At 40.2% G+C, this 20,056-nt stretch overlaps 1 protein-coding gene across 5 annotated transcripts in view; it reads left to right on the top strand.

Moving 5' to 3' along the window:
- Nucleotides 1–20,056, top strand: part of NRG3 (neuregulin 3) — a gene marked incomplete at both ends in the record, with an annotated part of 1,054,567 nt that overhangs the window by 525,374 nt on the left and 509,137 nt on the right. The window lies entirely within an intron of this gene.

Genomic DNA, 20,056 nt, shown 5'->3' with positions numbered 1-20,056 from the left:
GTCCTGCTGAGTCTGTTACACAATTGAAAACTTTCAGTTATACCAGCTGTTCTGAGCAGAACAGAGTCATAATTAGGGATGCAATGATTTCACACTCAACTGTAGTTATGCAACACATAACTACTTTTTAGTGTTCATCAATTTTTATTTTATACTGTATTTATTCAAGGATTAAATGAACCAAGTGAACTGGGTATAAAATACACAGAGCTGAATGTATGCAGTATAGGCTTTCTCATCTTTTGCTGTAAAAAAAGAAACATCCCATCTTCTGTAAACTACCTATGGAAATCATCTTCTGCCCAACACTATAGCTTTGTCTGTTTCTCCAAATCCACATAATGCAGAATGGTATAGCCACTCTGGGATAGTTTGGCAGTTGATCACCAACTTAAACATGCAATTTCCATATGACCTCACAATCGTACTTTTAGGAAGTTGCTCTAAAGAAAAGTTATGTTTATATCTACACCCGCACAACAATGTTTACAGCAGCATAGTTTCCCCAAACTGGAAACAACCCCAATGACCTTCAGTGTGTGAATAGCTACATAAACCACAGTGTATGCATACGATGGGATGCTATTCAACAATAAAAAGGCAAAACTATTGATAGAGACAATATGAATGAGTCTCCAGAGTCACTGTTCTAGGTGACAGTAGCCAGATTAAACACTTTATGGTTTCATATATGACATTAAAAATGCAAGGGACAGATCAAAGACTTCCAGGGGTGGGCAGTGGTGGGAGGGTGAGGGACCCCATCCCATGCATGAATATAATAAAAGTCCTATATAATAAAAGGCTAATATGCAAATTGCCTGAACAGCAGAACAACCGGTCACTAAGATGTGCACTGACCACCAGGGGGCAGACGTTCTATGCAGAAGCTGCCCCCTGGTGGTCAGTGCGCTCCCACAGGGGGAGCGCCACACAGCCAGAAGCTGGGCTCATGGCTCCCCGGCAGCGCTAAGAATGTCCAACTGATGGCTTAGGCCCAATCCCCTTGGGCTATGAGACTGCAAGAGGACACAGGCTGGGCTGAGGGACCCCCCTGAATGCACAAATTTTATGCACTGAGCCTCTAGTAAGTAAATAATAACACCTGCAACTCCTATCCTGTTGTCATTTCCCTCAGCTCTGAAATCTAGTGTAACATCACACTTTGTTTTCAAATTAAATGGTGCTTTTGATTCTTACGTAGCACATATGAAAAACATGGAAACAATTTAAGGAAAGGCAAAATCAGTTCAGATGCTATGTTAGGATAAATGTTAATTTATCCTGTTAAGCATAACATTGAAGGGACAAGAGAAGGCTACTTGGCAATAATGGTGTAATCTTTGCATGAAATCTGGAGGCTTATAGGACTAAGTGGAAAATTTTTAAAATCTTTGCACTCAGTTAAACAATTTTTGTATAAGAGATCTGATCAGCCCAGGAAGGTATAGGACTAAATTCGTGGATGCCGTCCACCTGTGAAAAGTGAACTTCCCAAATGCTTCTATGGTGCCCCTTGTTTTTATTTCTTTTCATGGCCAGAGTTAAGATGCTATTAAGGGTAGTGCTGCACCCTAGTTCTGTATCCTCTTGCTCTTTTAAATAAGTGAGAGCATGCCTGCTCTACACCTGTCCCCAAGTACCCATGAGTAATGCTTTGCGGCCCTAGCTTGGTTTTCCCTCCTCTTCCCCTTGGAGCACCCTTAAATGTCCCGGACAAGAGCACGTGGCTCTCGCCTGGAACCCCAGTTTCTCTGGTATGTTGCTTCAGCTCCCATCAGTTTAACTTTACACTTGCCCAGGGAAATCATGAAGCCACTCCATGAAGCAGCAGCTGCATTGCCAGCATGCACCCCCAAAGGAATTTCAGCCACATTTGCTTGGGGGTATATAACTACTACAGGTTATTCCTGATTCTTTGGCTAAATGACAGTGCTGCTTAGGACCTTCAGCGTGGTCTCACCCTCTAACTGCTTTCAGTGCACTTGCTCAAGCATTGTGGGAATGTGTTCATTCAATCAGTAAACATTTATTTTTGCTTATCATGATACATAACAGGATATCTATACTAATAGAAGGGTAATATGCTAATTAGACCAGACATCTTCTGGACGACCTTCCGGATGTCCTTCTGGACAAAGCCATGGTGGCATGGCCAAAGCAGCGGCAGTTAGGGGCAATCAGGCTGGCAGGGGAGAGTAGTTAAGGGGATCAAGTCAGCAGGCAGGTGAGCGGTTAGGAGCCAGCAGTCCCGGATTGCTAGAGGGATGTCCAACTGCCAGCAGGGATCGGGCCTAAACTGGCAGTTGGACATCTTCCAAGGGGTCCCGGATTGGAGAGGTTGCAGGCCGGGTTGAGGGACCCCCCCCTCAATGCACGAATTCTGTGCACCAGGCCATATATATATATATATATATATATATATATATATATATATATATATAAAAGCCTAAGTGACCCTTTGACCATTTGACCATTCGGCCATAGCTATAACATGCACTGACCATCAGGGGCAGATGCTCAATGCACAGGCATGGAAACATGGAACAGACTGATGAATCTCAGAGGGAAGGGGGGAGAAGGAAGGGTGGGAAGAGATTAATCAAAGATCTTATATGTATACTAGAGGCCCGGTGCATGGATTTGTGCACCGGTGGGGTCCCTCATCCGGGCCTGCAGGGATTGGGCTGAAACTGGCAGTCTGACATTCCCTGAGGGGTCCCAAATTGCAAGAGGGTGAAGGCCAGGCCGAGGGACCCTACCAGTGCACGAATCTATGCACCGGGCCTCTAGTTCAAAGATATTTGTCTGTGTGTTTTAGAATAGGAGATAGGAAAAGATAGAGGAGAAGTGTTGATGATAAAAACTGGGTTAAGCAAATATAAACAGGATTCCTCCCAGAGTGAATTTTGAAAACTTAAAATGTACCCACATGTCTTATGACCTTGCAAGATTGGGGTCCAATGTGTGGTGATTCCCAAACCTCTCTGACTGGGGAAGCCTCGGGTAATTTTTCCCAGACAACTTTATTGTCCCAGTTTCAGCTCTCTACACTTTGCAAATGGACTGCATGGATGACAGCAAAAAGATCATCTTTCATGTCCCAAATATTTAGTATTGATTATTATCAACCATGCTGCACACTGCCTCAGAGCCAGGGAAACTGCAAGCAGTGACCCCAGTGCTATTTGCCAAGCTGCTGGTAACATACGGCCTTGTTTTTATGAGTTATTGTTTTCAATTTGGAATTTAGCCGTGCCAGTGGTAATCCCCAGAGGATGTTAGAATTCTGGAAATAGTATAGATACCAATTTGTTTTAATTTTTGGAAGAACTGGATGATTAACTCAGCTTTGCTATGTGGTAAATTATTTTCTATGCTTGGGTAAAATTCGTCAATTAAGAATGGCAGGTTTGCAGCCTGCGTTCCATAAGAATGGCACGTGCACTGCATAAGTATGTTTCCTGCCCTAGCTAGCTGAATATATGAATCAAATAAATTATACATGGGTTTCAGCAATTTGAAGAGACACCTTCAATGTAAATATGTAAATACAATTTTCTTCCCTTAAGTACAGTTTTCTTTCTGTCACTTAGCCCAGGTATTTGGGCTACATTTAGTGTCAGACATATAGCAGGTATTTTTGATGAGTGAATTATTTCTTTTTAATTCTAGGCGAAGAATGTTTGCACATCAATAGAATTGTGTTCAAGTAAAATAGATCGTAGACTAAGAATTAATTTCTAGAAAGAGAAGTTGGTTTATTTAATATTGTTTTTCTCATTTATTGTTTATTTTTATTGATTTATTGGAGTGACATTGGTTAATAAAATTATATAGGTTTTAGGTTTATAATTCCATAATACATCATCTGTATAGTGTATCGTGTTCACAACCCCAAGTCAAGTCTCCTTACATCACCATTAATCTCCCCTTTACCCTCTTCTACCTCCCCCACCCCTTTTTCCCTCTAGTAATCACCATACTATTGTCTGTGTCTATGAATTTTGTTTTGTTTTGCTTTTTGCTTAATCCCTTCAGCTTTTTAACCCAGCCTTCCAACCTCCCTCCCCTTGAACAGCTGTGTCTGCTGTCTCCATGAGTCAATTTCTATATTGTTTGTTTGTTTATTTTGTTTGTTAGCTGCCACATAAAAGTGAAATCATTTGGTATTTGTCTTTCTCTGACTGGCTTATTTAACTTAGAATAATACTCTCCAGGTCCACCCATGCTGTCACAAAAGGTAAGATTTCCTTCGTTTTTTATGGCCAAGTAGTATTCCATTGTGTAAATGTACCACAGCTTTAATATCCACTCATCTACTGATGGGCTCTTGGGCTGTTTCCAGGTCTTTGCTATGCGACCAACTGGCAGAACAACCAGTCGACCAGTTGCTATGATGTGTACTGATCACCAGGGACCAGACACTCAATGCAGGAGCTGTCCCCTGGTGGTCAGTGCACTCCCACAGTGGGCCAATCCCCACAGGCCACGCCCCCCACCAGTGCAGGAATCCCATGCACCAGGCCTCTAGTTGTAAATAATGCTGCAATGAACCTAGGGTGCATATATTCTTTTGAATCGGTGTTTCCTCAGATATATTTTTCAGAAGTAGAATCACTGGGTCATAAGGCAGTTCTTTTTTTAGTTTTTTGAGGAAACTGCATACTGTTTTCCACAGTGGCTGCACCAAACTGCATTCCCACTAACAGTGCATGAGAGTTCCCTTTTCTTTGCATCTTCACCAACATTGTTTGTTAATTTATTGATGATAACCATTCTGACATATGTGAGGTGATACTTCATTGTAATTTTAATTTCCATTTCCCTGATAATTGCTTTTTGGTGTTTAGTTGTACCCACAATCTACTTTGCCCACCTCTGTATGTAGTTCTTTTGTTGCTGACCTTGTGTTGTTATTTCTAGTGAAGCATTGCCAAACCCAAAGTCACGAAGGTTTATTTGTAAGTTTTATTTTAAGACCTTTATTGTTTTAGCTCTTACATTTAGGTCTATGATCCATTTTGAATTAACTTTTCATAGGGTGTGAGGTTTGGTTCCTTATTTATTTGGTTAGCATATGGATATCTAGTTTTCCCCTTTTCCAAGCACCATTTGTTTAAGGCTAGTTCTTTCCTACATTGAATTGTCTTGGCACCCCAGTGGAAAATCTATTGACCACACTAGGAGGATGTATGTTCAGACTTTCAGTTCTATTCCATGGTCTACATGTCTTCCCATAAGCCAGTGCCATAAGTCTTGCTGATTGCCTTGATTACTGCATCCTTCTAATAAGTTTTGAAATCAGAAATTGTGACTTCTCAACTTTGTTCTCTTTTATTCTAAAATTGTTTTGGTGATTCTTGATTCATTGCATTTCTGTGTGAATTTTAGGATTGACTTGTCAATTTTTTGCAAAACTTCCAGCTGGTATTTTTGATAGGGATCACGCTGAACCTGTATATCAACTGTGGACTATTGTCATCATAATAGTATTAAGACTTCTACTTTATGAACATGGAATATCATTTCATTTATTTAGGTCTTAGGTTTTATTTCCTATCTACAATTTTTTGTTTGTTTTGTTTCTTTTTTATCTACAATATTTTGTTGCAAAGTGGGAGACTTGTTCTTATTTTGCTGAATTTATTTCTAATTCATTTTATTTTTAATGCTATTTTAAGTGGATTTTATTTTATAATTTCCATCTCTCTGCTTGTATCACACATCTGTTCTTACATGTTGCCCATTTATTTTTCCATTAGAGCTCATAGCAAATTAATCATAGGTCATTTAAATTCTTGGTCTGGTAATTCCAAATTCTCTGCCATATGTAGGTTTGTCTCTTCAGACTGTGTTTTTTTCTTTAAACATGTCATTTCTTTATTTTTTTTATAGCCAGCCATGATGTAGTATATAAGAACTGAGGAAATTGGTGTTCATTGTGAGCTTTTATGTTCATCTGGCTAGAGTTAGGCTGTATTAACTGTTTGCTGTGTCTGTGATGTTTGAGGCCAAAATTTCTTCTAGTGACATTATTTTGGTATCCCATGTTGCTTTTGGGTTTCCCTAGAACAGTGGTCAGCAAACTCATTAGTCAATAGAGCAGCAAACCGCGGCTTGCCAGCCACATGTGGCTCACGAGCCGCAGTTTGCTGACCACTGCCCTAGATGATCCTTCTAAAATATGACCTGAGTCTTAAAATCATTTTAATACTAAATTCCTCTAATTTAGGAATCTTATTGATATAGTGATGAGGTATCAGGAATGGTGAAACATTATATTACCAACTAGAGGCCCGGTGCATGACATTTGTGCACTGGGGTCCCTTATCCTGGCCTGTGCCCTCGCACATTCCGGGACCCCTTGGGGGATATCTGGGACCCCTCACTCCTTACTGCCCACCTGCTCGCTGCTCCTTACTGCTCAACTCGCTGCTCCTTAACGCTGCCCCGGAGGCGGGAGAGACTCCCACCACCGCCGCTGTGCTCGCCAGCTGTGAGCCCGGCTTCTGGCTGTGCAGCGCTTCCCCTGTGGGAGCTCACTGACCACTAGGGGGCAGCTCCTGTGTTGAGCATCAGTCAATTTGCATATTAGCCTTTTATTATATAGGATATTTTTGTGATTCTATGACCCTGAGCTGTGAATGTCACAATTACTTTTTTAGCTTCCCCCCCTCTTAGATGAGACAGAAAGGCTAGAATTGGATGAAGTTGGCATTTCCTTTCCAAAGTTTTGTTAGGCTTTAGTAAAATTTAACTTGGTTGAGCTCTGGTAAGATAATTTTTCTTGAGGACAGCCTTTGTTAGGAATAGAGCACTCTGAGTGTATTTCAAAATGTAACACAGGGGATTTTTTTTCTCCCATTATTATCCAGAGAATGTGTTGGGGCTCCTGGAGGTAAAACTCATGAAAGTGCGAAGTCCCCCTTCAAGGCAGGGCCATCAGGAGTTTTTATCTCTCATGCTAGTTCAAGCTCCATCTCCAGCAATGAGTCAGTTGCCCTTTAATTGTTCATACCAGCCACTGGCTAAATCAGTGACTTTTTCTGCTCCGAGGAGGCTGTGATTCTCTGTATTCAACTGTCTCTCCTCTCCAGTTTTTATCATGGCAGTTGGCTCTGTGACTTGTATTCTCTGACATGTCTAAGAACAGTTGTTAATATCCAGTTTGTTCAGCTATTTTCTTGTTGTGAGAACAGGACTGGAATAACAATATCCAGGCTCTTTACATGTTGGAACAGAAAACAGAAGTTTTCAATGGAATTATTTTCTTAATTTTAATTAAGATTGCTCATTGCTAATATGTAGAACACAACTAATCTTTGTATACTGGTCTTCAGTCCTGCAACTTTGCTGAATGAACTCTTTTATTAGTTCTGTTAGGTTTTTAGGAGTCCTTAAGGTTTTCAATATACAAAAGCATAAACAAGATAGATTTGCTTTTTTATTTCCAAGCTAAGTGCCTATGATTTATTCTCTTGCCCAGTTGCTCTGGTTAGAACCTACACTACAAAGTTGAATAGAAGGGCCAAGGGCAGACATCATGTCTGTTTATTTCTGATCTTAAAGGAAAAGCATTCCATTGTTTGTCATTAAAATGATGTTGTGGGTGTTTCATAGACCCCTTCATCAGGATGTATAAGTTTTCTTCTATTCTTAGTTTGCTGAGAGTTTTTACCAGAAAAGCGTGCTGTATTTTTGCCAAATGCTTTTTCTACCTTCTGCAGATGATTGATGTTTTTGAAAGAATATTGGCCTGTGTTGGATGGAGCCTTATAGAAGTTTATTAGATGTAGGGGCAGATAGTGGTGTTCAGGTCTTACACAGGGTGTCCCCCAAAATGCATACACACTTTGAATAATTATTAATTCCAGTCGATTAAATCTGAAAAGAAACATCAATTGAACTATCAGCTGTAAAGGATGTATATATATATTTTTGGGGGACACCCTGTATTTCCTTATATTACTTTCTATTTAGTTGTTCTATTCAAGTCTGTAACTCTTATTTAACTTTCAATTCTGCCATTTTTGTTTCATGTATCATAGGTCTCTTTTGTTAAATGTACATATACTTATAATTGTCATTTATATCTTATTGATTGAAGATTTATTTTTATTCATTCTATTCACCTTTTGAGTGATAAATTCTGCCTTAAAATCCCTTTTGACTAATATTAGTATATGTTTAGTTATTTTTAGCAGTTGCTCTGGGGATTACAATTAACATCTTAATTTAAAACAATCTATTTTGGATTAGTATCACTTTAATGTCAAGTTTCAAACTCCCACTGTCAAAGCAGTCACATAGTGACAGTTCAAGAAGGGATGGAGCCTTTTGGGGAGCTTCAAACTCCTTTAGCCCCCTCTGAGTTCAGCTAGGTGATGTTTTCATAATTACCATATTTAAAAGGCTGCTTATTTTCAAAGCTAATATGGAACTGAGGCCCGGGAAAAATGATTAGGGTAAGTTTAAACACCACAAAATCACTGTTCTTACCAACATATGTTCATTTTTCTTGAAAAAATGTCCTAGCATTTTTGCAAGCCTTTAGTTATTTTCCAAGGTTATGAAAAAGTCAATTTTGAATATTATTTGCCAGTGTTCACACAGTTTGGGGGGAAGAGTGGATTTTCAGATGTTCTTACTCCACCATTCTAGAAGTGCTTCTAGGACTTTATCACCTGGATAGCAGTAATCAAGATATATTTATAAAAGTTGAATAATTTGTGGCCTACTCACAAACATTATAGTTAAATCAAAACATTTTAAAATACTAATAATATATCTTTCTCTATAAGATAACCATGGTAGTATATTGGTGCTTGTTATTTATCTTCTTGCTCAAAATCTACACAAATGCAATAAGTTAAAAAAAAATAATGGACAATGCATATCATTCTACAACTTGATTTTTTATATAAGAATAAATCATGGACATCCCTCTAGGAATATAAATACATTTGCATATATGTATCTGCTATTCAAACTCATTATTCTAATCATTCCCATAATACCATTGACAGATCTGTCATTTTCCTTGTGACCAGATATCTAGTTTATAATAATTTATAATGTGTGAGTCAATTCATACTCTGAAAAGTCCCTGAACCTTACAGTTTTATGCATTTCTACAAATACAATGCTGAAAAATATATCTACTTTAAGTAACATTATTTTCTGTCTAAAAGTAAGATTGAAAATTTCCTTATTCATCTCTTTATAACAATTTTCATTTCTGATTCATCCTTCATCTTGCTTATTTGTTCATATCTTACACTTTACTTATGATTGATTTGCTTCTTTACTCTTACCATCATAGGAATGCCAAAAATATTACATAGTCAGTGTTCCCTTATGGCTTCTCAAATTTCAATCCTGATTTAAACTCTGTCACCTACTCTAGGTTTATGTAAAAAATCTCATACATTTGCTTCTCATATTTGATATTTTATTTATAAGCACACTTATATACTTAGAAATTATTCTTGAATTTGCTTTGTCTTGGGGTTCTAGATTTATTTTCTTTTGGATACCTAGGCAATTTTGTTAATACCATATATGAAATTTTTTCCACTGAATCAAAGCATTACTTTTTTATATATTAACATTAAATGTGCATTTGCACTTACTTTGAAATTTCTATTTGTTTCTTCAGGCCAATTTTTAAATTCCTATGTCAATAAATTATTTAGAGTGTAGTAACTGTCTTATGTTTTAAAATCCAGATAGAAATGGTGTCCCTCATTTTGTTTCTTTTTTTCTTTACAATTTTTTAAAATTGATTTTGAAATAGAGAGGAAGAGGGGGGAGAGAAAAAGATCTATGTGAGAGAGCAATATCTATCGGCCGCCTCCTACACGCCCCCTACTGGGGATAGAGTCCTCAACCAGGGCATGTGCCCTGACCAGAATCCATCCAGCAACCTTTCCATACTGGGGACAATGCCCAACCAACTGAACCACACGGCCAAGGCTCATTTTGCTTCTTTCTTAAAATATTATTGCCTTCTCTCAGGTAATTCTTTGTCCTTATACATGCTAAAGTCATGGATTTCTTTTTAAATTGATATTTTGCTTACATATTTTTATATTTTTATATTAATATGGAGAAATTATTTATGATATGTTAGCTCTTCTAGGAACATGGAATGTTCTCATTTGCTGTTTTTAAATATAGTTTTCAGTGCATTTCATAGTTTAAAAAGAGTTTTATGTCCTTCAACTTTCTTATTAAAATTATCTTTTTTATTTTTATAGGAAGATAACTATTTTAGATCAAAATTTATCCCATTTGTCTCTTTGTAATATTTAAACTGTCTAATAATTTAGGGTTTTTTAGGTAAATCATTTTAGTGTCAGTAAATAAAATTTACTTTTTCAATTCTTATGGGATGTTTAATATGTTATTAAATTGCTTGTCTTATTGCATTAGTTATAATTCCTAAAACAATACTAAATTGAGAGGCTGCATCTTTTCCATGTTTGTCATTTTAGAGTTTTAATCTAAATTTTAGTCTGTCTTAAGTAGAAATAACTGCTAATTTTATCAATTGCTTATAGGTTGTTATCATTTACTATGTTTAATTACTTAAGTATGGTTTTAGAATTTGTATGGGTGAATTATCCTTCTGTGTTTGGAAGAAGATCTTTTGGTCACAGTGTTTGATTACTATACTTCACTCCTGAATTTACTTTCAGTATTTCGTTTTGAATTTTGTGTCAATGGATTCAAGTGATTGGTATGAAGTTTTTGTATTATGTTAATTAGTCTTGGACATTGGGGGAGAGTTTACCTGTTTTATTATTTCACAAAGAGCCTCCTTTCAGTTTTATTTTATTTTATGCTATCATTTTGGCTTTTGTTTCATGAGTGGTAGATTTTTACTTCCTTAATTTTTTCTCCTGTTTTATTGTGGTTCAGATTAATGCTCATTGTGTCTCAGAAGTTTAGAGTGAGGTATGTTCATTAAAACAATTGAGATTCAGAGACAATTTTGTGTGACCAATATCTTTATCTGTAAACTTGATTAGAATTAACTTTGTGGAACCTCGGTACATTTTTTCCCCTGAATGTTTGAATCAGCTTTCAACCAATGCAAGGGAATAACTTGTAATCCAAGTGGCTGCAAAAGGATAGATCCTTGGCAAATGATTGTAATTATTGCATCTGCAGTTACAAAATTAATGTGCTAAACAACACAAAATATTATATTTTAGCTTACAACAAGCACTTTTCTTTTCCATATTGACTCAATCTAATTATTAAGCCCCTGTTTCAAATGTATTTTAAATTTCAAGAGTGATTAAATGGCATTTTTATTGTTACTGTGGTCATTGCTGACTGTAGTAAATTGGTTGCTGACTCAGCTTAAATATAGCACATGCACACATTCTGGACGTCTGCCCAGAAAGGAATGTGACTTCAGGTGATATAAATGCCAATTAAATCCCTTTGGATTTAGAAATTTGTGAATTTCCTTAGGCACAGCAGATTAGCAGGTAATCTTTATTCCTCTGCTTGGTTAAATCCTGGAGCAATTTTGTAGTCTCTCAGAAGTGATATTTTAATCTGGACACTGGTTATTTTGTTGGAGACTAAGAAATAAGAACCACAAAGAGAATATTTGGCTGGACAAAAGGAGATAAATGGATGATAACTTTCAAAACAAAAATAATACATTATACAAAGTTTATCACATTAAAGTCCAGATCCATTTGCATATCTGGTATTCAGATGGAAGCAATAAACCACTAATATACATGGAAAGGGTTTCAAAGAAAATGGTGTTAGTAACAGATTTTGTCTTAGTACCTGTGATTGAAGAAGGATGATTTGTTTAGTCAACTGGACAGCAGCAGAAGCAACATTGGATTTGGTGTCAAGTACAGGTCGTGCTACTTACTATTTGTCAACTTGATAGTCACTTAACCTCTCTGAAACTCCATTTTCACAGATATAAGAAGTTCCATAATGTCAGTAATTTCTATAAGGGGACAGCTCGCTGAATCTCATGGTTTCGCAGGGAAATGAGCGGGTCTGCACCATGATGAAACAGGTGTCTATACAATGGGATTTGGAGGAGGATCCTGGCAAATCTTCATCAAGAAGAGGTGATTGGGATTGGAGGAACCAAGATGGCGACAAAGTTAAATAACTAAACTGCCGCCTTGTACAACAATTTCAAAAATACAACTAAAAGACAAAACATCTGCCACCCAGAACCATGGGAAAGCTGGCTGAGTGGAAGATTTACAACTAAGAAGAGAAAGGAGCACAAACGCTGAAAAGCTGAGGTACGGAGGCGCGTGAATCGGGCTGGTGGCGGGCGACTGGGCGTGCAGCTTTTCTTCAACCCAAAGGGAGACAAGCTCCCGATCACTCTGAAATCCAGTTTCTGGGGACACGTGGGGGACCCAGACACCTACGGGGAGAAGCTGGACTCTCGGCCATCGGGTCGGAAAGTGAGAGTGACCTTTTTGCAGAGGTGTGCCCAGCAATCATTGTTTACTGCTCTGAAGCGCGGGACGCAGGGACTTGGAAAAACGCAGAAAGGCAGAGATGGCTGACAGCAGCCATCGCCGTTTGCCACGCCCTAGCCTAGTGACGTCCTGAGACCCCGCCTCGCCCTGAGACCCCACCCCTCACATTCTACAAACCCGCCCAGGCTCCACACAGCGGCTTTTGCATATAAATGTCCTGTTCTGTGGCAGCTTAACCAAATTAACTGCAGCTCCAGTCAGACTGCTCCAAAACCGCCCAAGCAAAGAGAAGAAAACTGTAGTTCTTGCTGTAGCTCCTGCTGGGGGGCCTCAGACAGTAGCTGACCTGCACCCCATTGGAGATCCAGATACTAGTGTATCTAGTGGTCGGTGTGAGACGACACCAAATTTCAACTACTCTCATAAGGGACACATTCAAGAGGCAGACTCAGTGAGCACCAAAGCCCTAATGGAACAAGTCCTTCCCCATAAATGTGTCTTTAGCACAGCAATTCTTTGGTTATAGACACAGCGGGTCCTCACAGCCAATTGGCCTGGAGGTCAATTCCTCCCAGTGACACCAACAACAATCAAGACTTAACTACCACAAGGCTGTACACACAGTCCACAAAGGGGTACACCAAGACTGTCCACCTCAGGTAACTGGGAGGCTGACCCATTGAACCAATAGGACACCTAGTACACAAAGCTACCCAACCAACTCAGGGAAGCAGCGAAAATGAGGAGGCAAGGAAACAGATCCCAAACAAAATAAATGGAGGAGAACAAATGAATGGACATAGAGTTCAAAACCACGGTTATAAGGTTTTTCAAGAATTTCATGGAAAAGACCGATAAATTTAATGAGACCCTCGAGGATATGAAAAAGGACCAAGTAGAAATTAAACATACACTGACTGAAATAAAAAATATTATACAGACCCAACAGCAGACTAGAGGAACACAAGAATCAACTCAAAGATTTGGAATACAAAGAGGCAAAGGACACTCCTCCAGAGAAGCAAGAAGAGAAGAGAATTCAGAAAGTTGAAGATAGTTTAAGAAGCCTCTGGGACAACTTCAAGTGTACCAACATCAGAATTATGGGGGTGCCAGAAGAAGAGAGAGAGCAAGACGCTGAAAACCTACTTGAAGAAATAATGACTGAAAACTTCCCCCACCTGATGAAAGAAATAGACTTACAAGTCCAGGAAGCACACAGAACTCCAAACAAAAGGAATCCAAAGAGGACCACACCAAGACACATCATCATTAAAATGCCAAGGGCAAAAGACAGAGAGAGAATCTTACAAGCAGCAAGAGAAAAACAGTTAGTTACCTACAAGGGAGCATCCATACGATTATCAGCTGATTTCTCAACAGAAACTATGCAGGCCAAACGGGAGTGGAAAGAAATATTCAAAGTGATGAATAGCAAGAACCTACAACCAAGACTACTCTACCCAGCAAAGTTATCATTCAGAATTGAAGGACAGATAAAGAGCTTCACAGATAAGAAAAAGCTAGCTGAAACTGGTTTGGCTCAGTGGATAGAGCGTTGGCCTGTGGACTCAAGGGTCCCAGGTTCGATTCCGGTCGGGGGCATGTACCTTGGTTGCGGGCACATCCCCAGTAGGGGGTGTGCAGGAGGCAGCTGATCGATGTTTCTCTCACATCGATGTTTCTAACTCTCTATCCCTCTCTCTTCCTCTCTGTAAAAAATCAATAAAATATATTAAAAAAAAAAAGCTAAAGGAGTTCATCACCACCAAACCAGTATTATATGAAATGCTGAAAGATATTCTTTAAAAAGAGGAAAAAGAAGAAAAAAGTAAAGATAAAAATTATGAACAACAAAAAACATATCTATCAACAAGTGAATCTAAAAGTCAAGTGAAATAAAAATGTGAGGAACAAAATAAACTGGTGAACATAATTGAATCAGAGGCATGGAATGGGAGTGGATTGATAATTCTCAGGGGGAAAGAAGTGTCTGTGCAGGGGGTACGGGAAGAGACTGGACAAAAATCATACACCTATGGATAAGGACAGCGGGGCAGGGGGAAGGTAAGGGCAAAGGCGGGGGGTGGGAACCGGGTGGAGGGGAGCTATGGGGGGGAAAAAGGAGAAACAATTGTAATAATCTGAACAATAAAGATTTATTAAATTTAAAAAAAAGAAGAGGTGATTGGAAGAATAAACGTTGTTTAAATATCCATGTTACCACCAAATGACCTACATAATCAAAGCAATTCCTACGCTAATACCAGTGTCAGTTCTTATAGAAATAGAAAAGAGCAGCCTTAAAATTCGTATGGAACCACAGAAGACCCTAATAACCAAAACAATAGAGCAAGAAGAACAAGTTGGAGTCATCACTCTTCATGATTTCAAAGAATATTATAAAACTACAGTGGTGGAAACAGAAGGGAACTGGCATAAAAGCAAACATGCGGATCTATGGAACAAAATAAAGAGACCAGAGATACCTCCCCTCACTTAAAGTCAAGGAGGGGGGTATGGGAAGAGATTAACCAAAGAACTTACATGTGTATATGCATAACTCATGCACACAGACAATAGTGCGGTGAAGGCCTTGGTGAGGGGGCTGTGGGGTGAAGGGGGTCTATTGAGTGGGGGAGGGACACCTGTAATATTTTCAACAATAATGATAAATTTTTTAAAATTATAAAAATATTATCATTTTCCTTTATATTTCTTGAATGCTCAGTGAAATTATAAACTTCCTACCTAATAACAGACAAATATGCAAATTGACCGCACCTTCGCTACGCCCAAGCCACGCCCACCAACCAATCAGGACGAGTATGGAAATTACCCCAACAAAGATGGCGGCTAATTTTCATATCAAGACAGCTTAGAAAGAAGCCAAGAGATGCTGAAGGGAGCAAAGCTGCGGAGAAGCAAGCAAGCCAGGGGGAGGAGAAGGGAGGAGCGGAGGCGTGGCCGGGGGAGAAGGAAGGAGAGCGGGGCGGGCTGGTAGAGAAGGTGGGCCGGGGGACAAGGGAGGAGAGCAGGCGGGGTGGGGTAGAGTGCAGCAGGAAACCCTATTGCAGGATTTTTCCTGCAACAGGAACGCTAGTTTTAATAATAAACTAATACTACATTACAAAAATAAATAAAGTGAATAGATTTTTAACAAGGGAACCAAGACTACATCATAGGAAAGGATAACCTCTTCAAAAAATGGTACTGGGAAAACTGGTTATCCACATGCAAAAGAATAAAAATTGGACTTTTATGTGAAACCATACACAAAAATAAACTAAAACATGGATGAAGGACAAATATAAGACCTGAAACTGTAAAACTACTAGAGAAAAGGGAAACATCTAGATGATAGTGTTGGCAATGAATATTTTTTGCATATGACACAAGAAGTATAGGAAGAAAAAAAAATACACTAGAAAGCTTCTGCATCTCAAACGAAACAATGAACAGAGTGAAAAAGACACCTATGTAATGGGAGAAACTAAGCCCATATATCTGATAAGGAATAAATATCCAAAACCTAACTCATAAAACTCAATGGCAAGCAAACAAAAAACAATTAAAAATTGGCAAAGAATAGATATTTCCAAAAGAGGACGTACTAATGGGCAATCCTCTCTAATAAAATGGTAATATGCAAATTAACCATCACTCCACTACATAAGCCATGCCCACCAGCCAAGCCACGCCCACCAGCCAATCAGGGCGAGTATGCAAATTAACCCCAATCCAAGATGGCTACAGCCACAGAGAGCAAGGTTTCCCAGGTAACAGAGTAAGCCAAGCTTTCCATAGCTGTTGCAGGCCTAAGCCTCCACTCAAGCTACAAAGTTTCAATTATAGAGAGCAGGCCAGGGTTGCCGCCGGCAACAGGGGAAGCAAAGCTTTCCGCACACCCGCTTAAGGCAACAAAGTTTCAATTATAACCCCAACACAAATGGCTGCCGGTCACTCCGAGAGAGCCCCAGGCTTGGCTCCGCTCCAGGCTGCAAAGTTTCAATTGTAAAAGGAAAATAAATTTCAGATACCAGGGCCTCCCCTTGGGTTGCCAGGGGGCGTGGCAGGCCTGCAAACCACCACAGGCTCCTCGCTTCGGCCGCCCCATGCCCCAAGGGAACCCCACCCTGATCCGGGACACCCTTCAGGGCAAACCAGCTGGCCCCCACCCGTGCACCAGGCCTCTATCCTATCTAATAAAAGAGTAATATACAGATTGATCATCACTGCAACACACAATATAGCTGCCTCCATGTGGTCAAAGATCCTGCCCCCATGTGGACTCAAGATGGCCACTACAAGATGGCCAGCAGGGGAGGGCAGTTAGGAGGCACCCAGCCTGCAAGGGAGGGCAGTTGTGAGGGACCAGGCCTGCAAGGGAGGGCAGTTGAGAGGGACCAGGCTTGCAAGGGAGGGCAGTTGGAGGTGATCAACCCTGCAGGAGAGGGCAGTTAGGGGTGACCAGGCTGGCAGAGGAGGGAAGTTGGGGGCAAACAGGCTGGCAGGGGAGCAGTTAAGCATCAACCAAGCTGGCAGCAGAGTGGTTAGGGGGTGATCAGGCTGGCAGGCAGAAGTGGTTAGGGGCAATCAGGAAGGCAGGCAGGCAAGCAGTTGGGAGCCAGCAGTCCTGGATTGTGAGAGGGATGTCCGACTGCCCGTTTAGGCCCGATCCTGGTGGGATCGGTCCTAAACCGGCAGTCGGACGTCCCTCCAGGAGTCCCAGATTGGAGAGGGTACAGGCTGGGCTGAGGGACAACCCCCTGCCGTGCACGAATTTCGTGCACCGGACTTCTAGTCTATATATATAAAACCCTAATATGCAAATAGACTGAGCGGTGGAACAACCGAAAAACCAGTCGCTATGACGTGTGCTGACCACCAGGGAGCGCACGCGGAACATGGTGAGCATCAGCAGTAGGCAGCAGCAGAACATGGCAGGCGTCGGCCACAGTGGGATAGTGGAGCAGGTGAGTGCGGGCGCCAGACCAAGGCAGGGCGCTGGTCACTGTCATTGGGGCGAGCCTCTGGTGTTTACTGAAAATTCTTTGCTCCCGTGTGCCGCGGTCCCACCTGGCACTCACACCTGCTGCCAGTGCTGGTCCAGAGGGCCGATTGGGTCTGGCAGCCACCACTTGTACCTGCCGCCAGCGACAGCCCCGCTCACCCACTGCCAGTGCTGGAGCCGCTGCTTGCACCTGATGCCAGCACCTAGTGTCGGTCCTGATTGCTCAGTGCAGTCAGCAGTCAGCAGGTGTGTGGGGGGCTGGCACTGTCAGTGCATGGAAGTGGCAGTGGGAGTGGGGCTGCCGACAGGGGACTGGGGGCCATGGCGGGAGTGGCTGGGCGGGGGTGCAGAGGATGGGCCGAGACCCACCCCTGTGCCCACAGCAGCCTCGAGGCCCCCAGTTCCTTTCACGGTGCACGAATTCGTGCACTAGGCCCCTAGTAGTTATATAAGGAGATATTCAGCATTATTAATCATCACGGAAATGGAAATCAAAATCGCACGGAGATATCACCTCACACATGTTAGAATAGTAGTATTTTAAAAAATTGTTGACTAGTATGTGAAAATAAGAGAACCCTGTACACTATTAGTGGAAATGAAAACTGACACAGCCATGATGGAAAACAGTATGAAGGTTCCTCAAAAACTTAAAACTTTATCTACCCTATGATCCAGCAATCCCACTTCCAAAAGCATTTCAACCAGGATCTTCAATAGCTTTCTGCACTCATGTTTATTGCAGTAGTATTCACATTAGCCAAAATATAGACACCCCTAAGTATTGGTCAACAGATGTATGGATAAATAAAATGTTTTATATTTTTTACCCACATATGCTATATTATTCAGCCTTAAAAAGAAGAAAATCCTGACATTTTTGTGACAACAGAGATAAAAGCGGAGGACATTATGCTAAGTGAAATGAATAAGACATAGAAAGACAAATACTGCATTAATATATGGAATATAAAACAATCAAACTCACAGAAGCAGAGTAGAAGGCAGTTACCAGGGGCTGGGAGTGTGATAAATGGGGACATGATAGTCAAGGGATACAAATTTCAGTTATGCAAGATAAATGAGTTCTGGAGACCTAGTGTGCAGTAGTGTGACTGTAGTTAACATTGAGATTTATTGAGGGTAAATCTTAAGTGTTCTTAGCACAAAAAAAAAAAAATGACAACTGTATGAGGTGATTAATATGTTAATTAGCTTGATTTTGGTGGTCATTTCACCAGGTATATGTATATCAAAATATCAAATGTAGCCCTGGCCAACGTGGCTCAGTTGGTTGGAACCTCCTCCTGTGCACTGGAGGGTTATGGTTTCTATTCCCAGTCAGGGCACATACTTAGGTTTTGGGTTGGATTCCTGGTCCAGGTGCATATGGAAGGCAACTGAGGGATGTTCCTCTCTCATTTTGATATTTCTCTCTCTCTCCCTCTCTCCCTTCCTCTGTCTCTAAAAGTCAATAAAAACATCCTCGAGTGAGAATTTTAAAAAAATCAAGTTCATACAGTAAATGCATACATTTTTGTCAATTGTATTTTAGTAAATCTAGAGGAAGACATCATACAATTAATCTTTTTGAAGCTCAGTGATTATTTAAAATATAAATGTATATAGCCTGTTTCTTTTAAAAATTGAAAATCTGTAATAGTGTTAGTAAAAACTAAAATAAATAAACAGATATAAGGAGAGGTGGAATTGAATTCTAGATGGGGAAAAACAAATGTGGTGAATTTATAACAGATGGAAATGATGAAACGAATTAAATTACTTTGGTAGTTCTCAGAAAAAGGAAATCCTTCACCATTTTGTCAGGATCACAAACAGCTAACATCAGGACTGACCACACACTCCAGTGAGGCCCTCTTACTGAACTTTGAGGATATTTGCAAATGGGACTCAAGAATGCTTGGCAAATATTATTCTTTTTCCTTGTTGGATAATTTAGTTTGCATACCAGTTTTTATGAGGTTGCTGTGTGTTACAAATGACTCACTTCTTTGAGCTCCCATTTCTAGATTTGAAATGGTGTGCTGGGACAACTTCTGTGATCCGGTGGGTGCTCTTGGATTTTCCCTTCACCATTATATTCCACTTGACATTTCACTATGACAAGTGATGAATAGTTGATGATGAAACCACCAGCCTGGATAAATTGGGTTGTCATTCATAGAATAAATATCGGGCACTTGTATTGTTCTAGGTAAAAAAAAAAAAAAGTGTAAGTATGTCTATCACCTTTATTTTTTTAAATATATTTTTATTGATTTCAGAGAGGAAGGAAGAGGGAGAGAGAGATAGAAATACCCATGATGAGAGAGAATCATGGATCAGCTGCCTCCTGCAAGTCCCCCACTGGGGATCGAGCCCACAACCTGGGCATGTGCCCTTGACTGGAATCGAACCTGGGATCTTTCAGTTCACAGGCCAACTCTCTATCTACTGAGCCAAACCGGCTAGGGCTCTATCACCTTTAAAGAGTTCATAATCTCTTGGAATTCTAGACATATGAACAGTTATAATCATGTTGATTAACATTGTATTG

The sequence above is a fragment of the Cnephaeus nilssonii genome (assembly GCF_951640355.1).
Source record: "Cnephaeus nilssonii genome assembly, chromosome: 16".
Lineage (NCBI taxonomy): Eukaryota > Metazoa > Chordata > Mammalia > Chiroptera > Vespertilionidae > Cnephaeus > Cnephaeus nilssonii.
The sequence above is the reverse complement of the archived record's forward strand: the minus strand, read 5'-3'. Positions and strand labels throughout refer to the sequence as shown.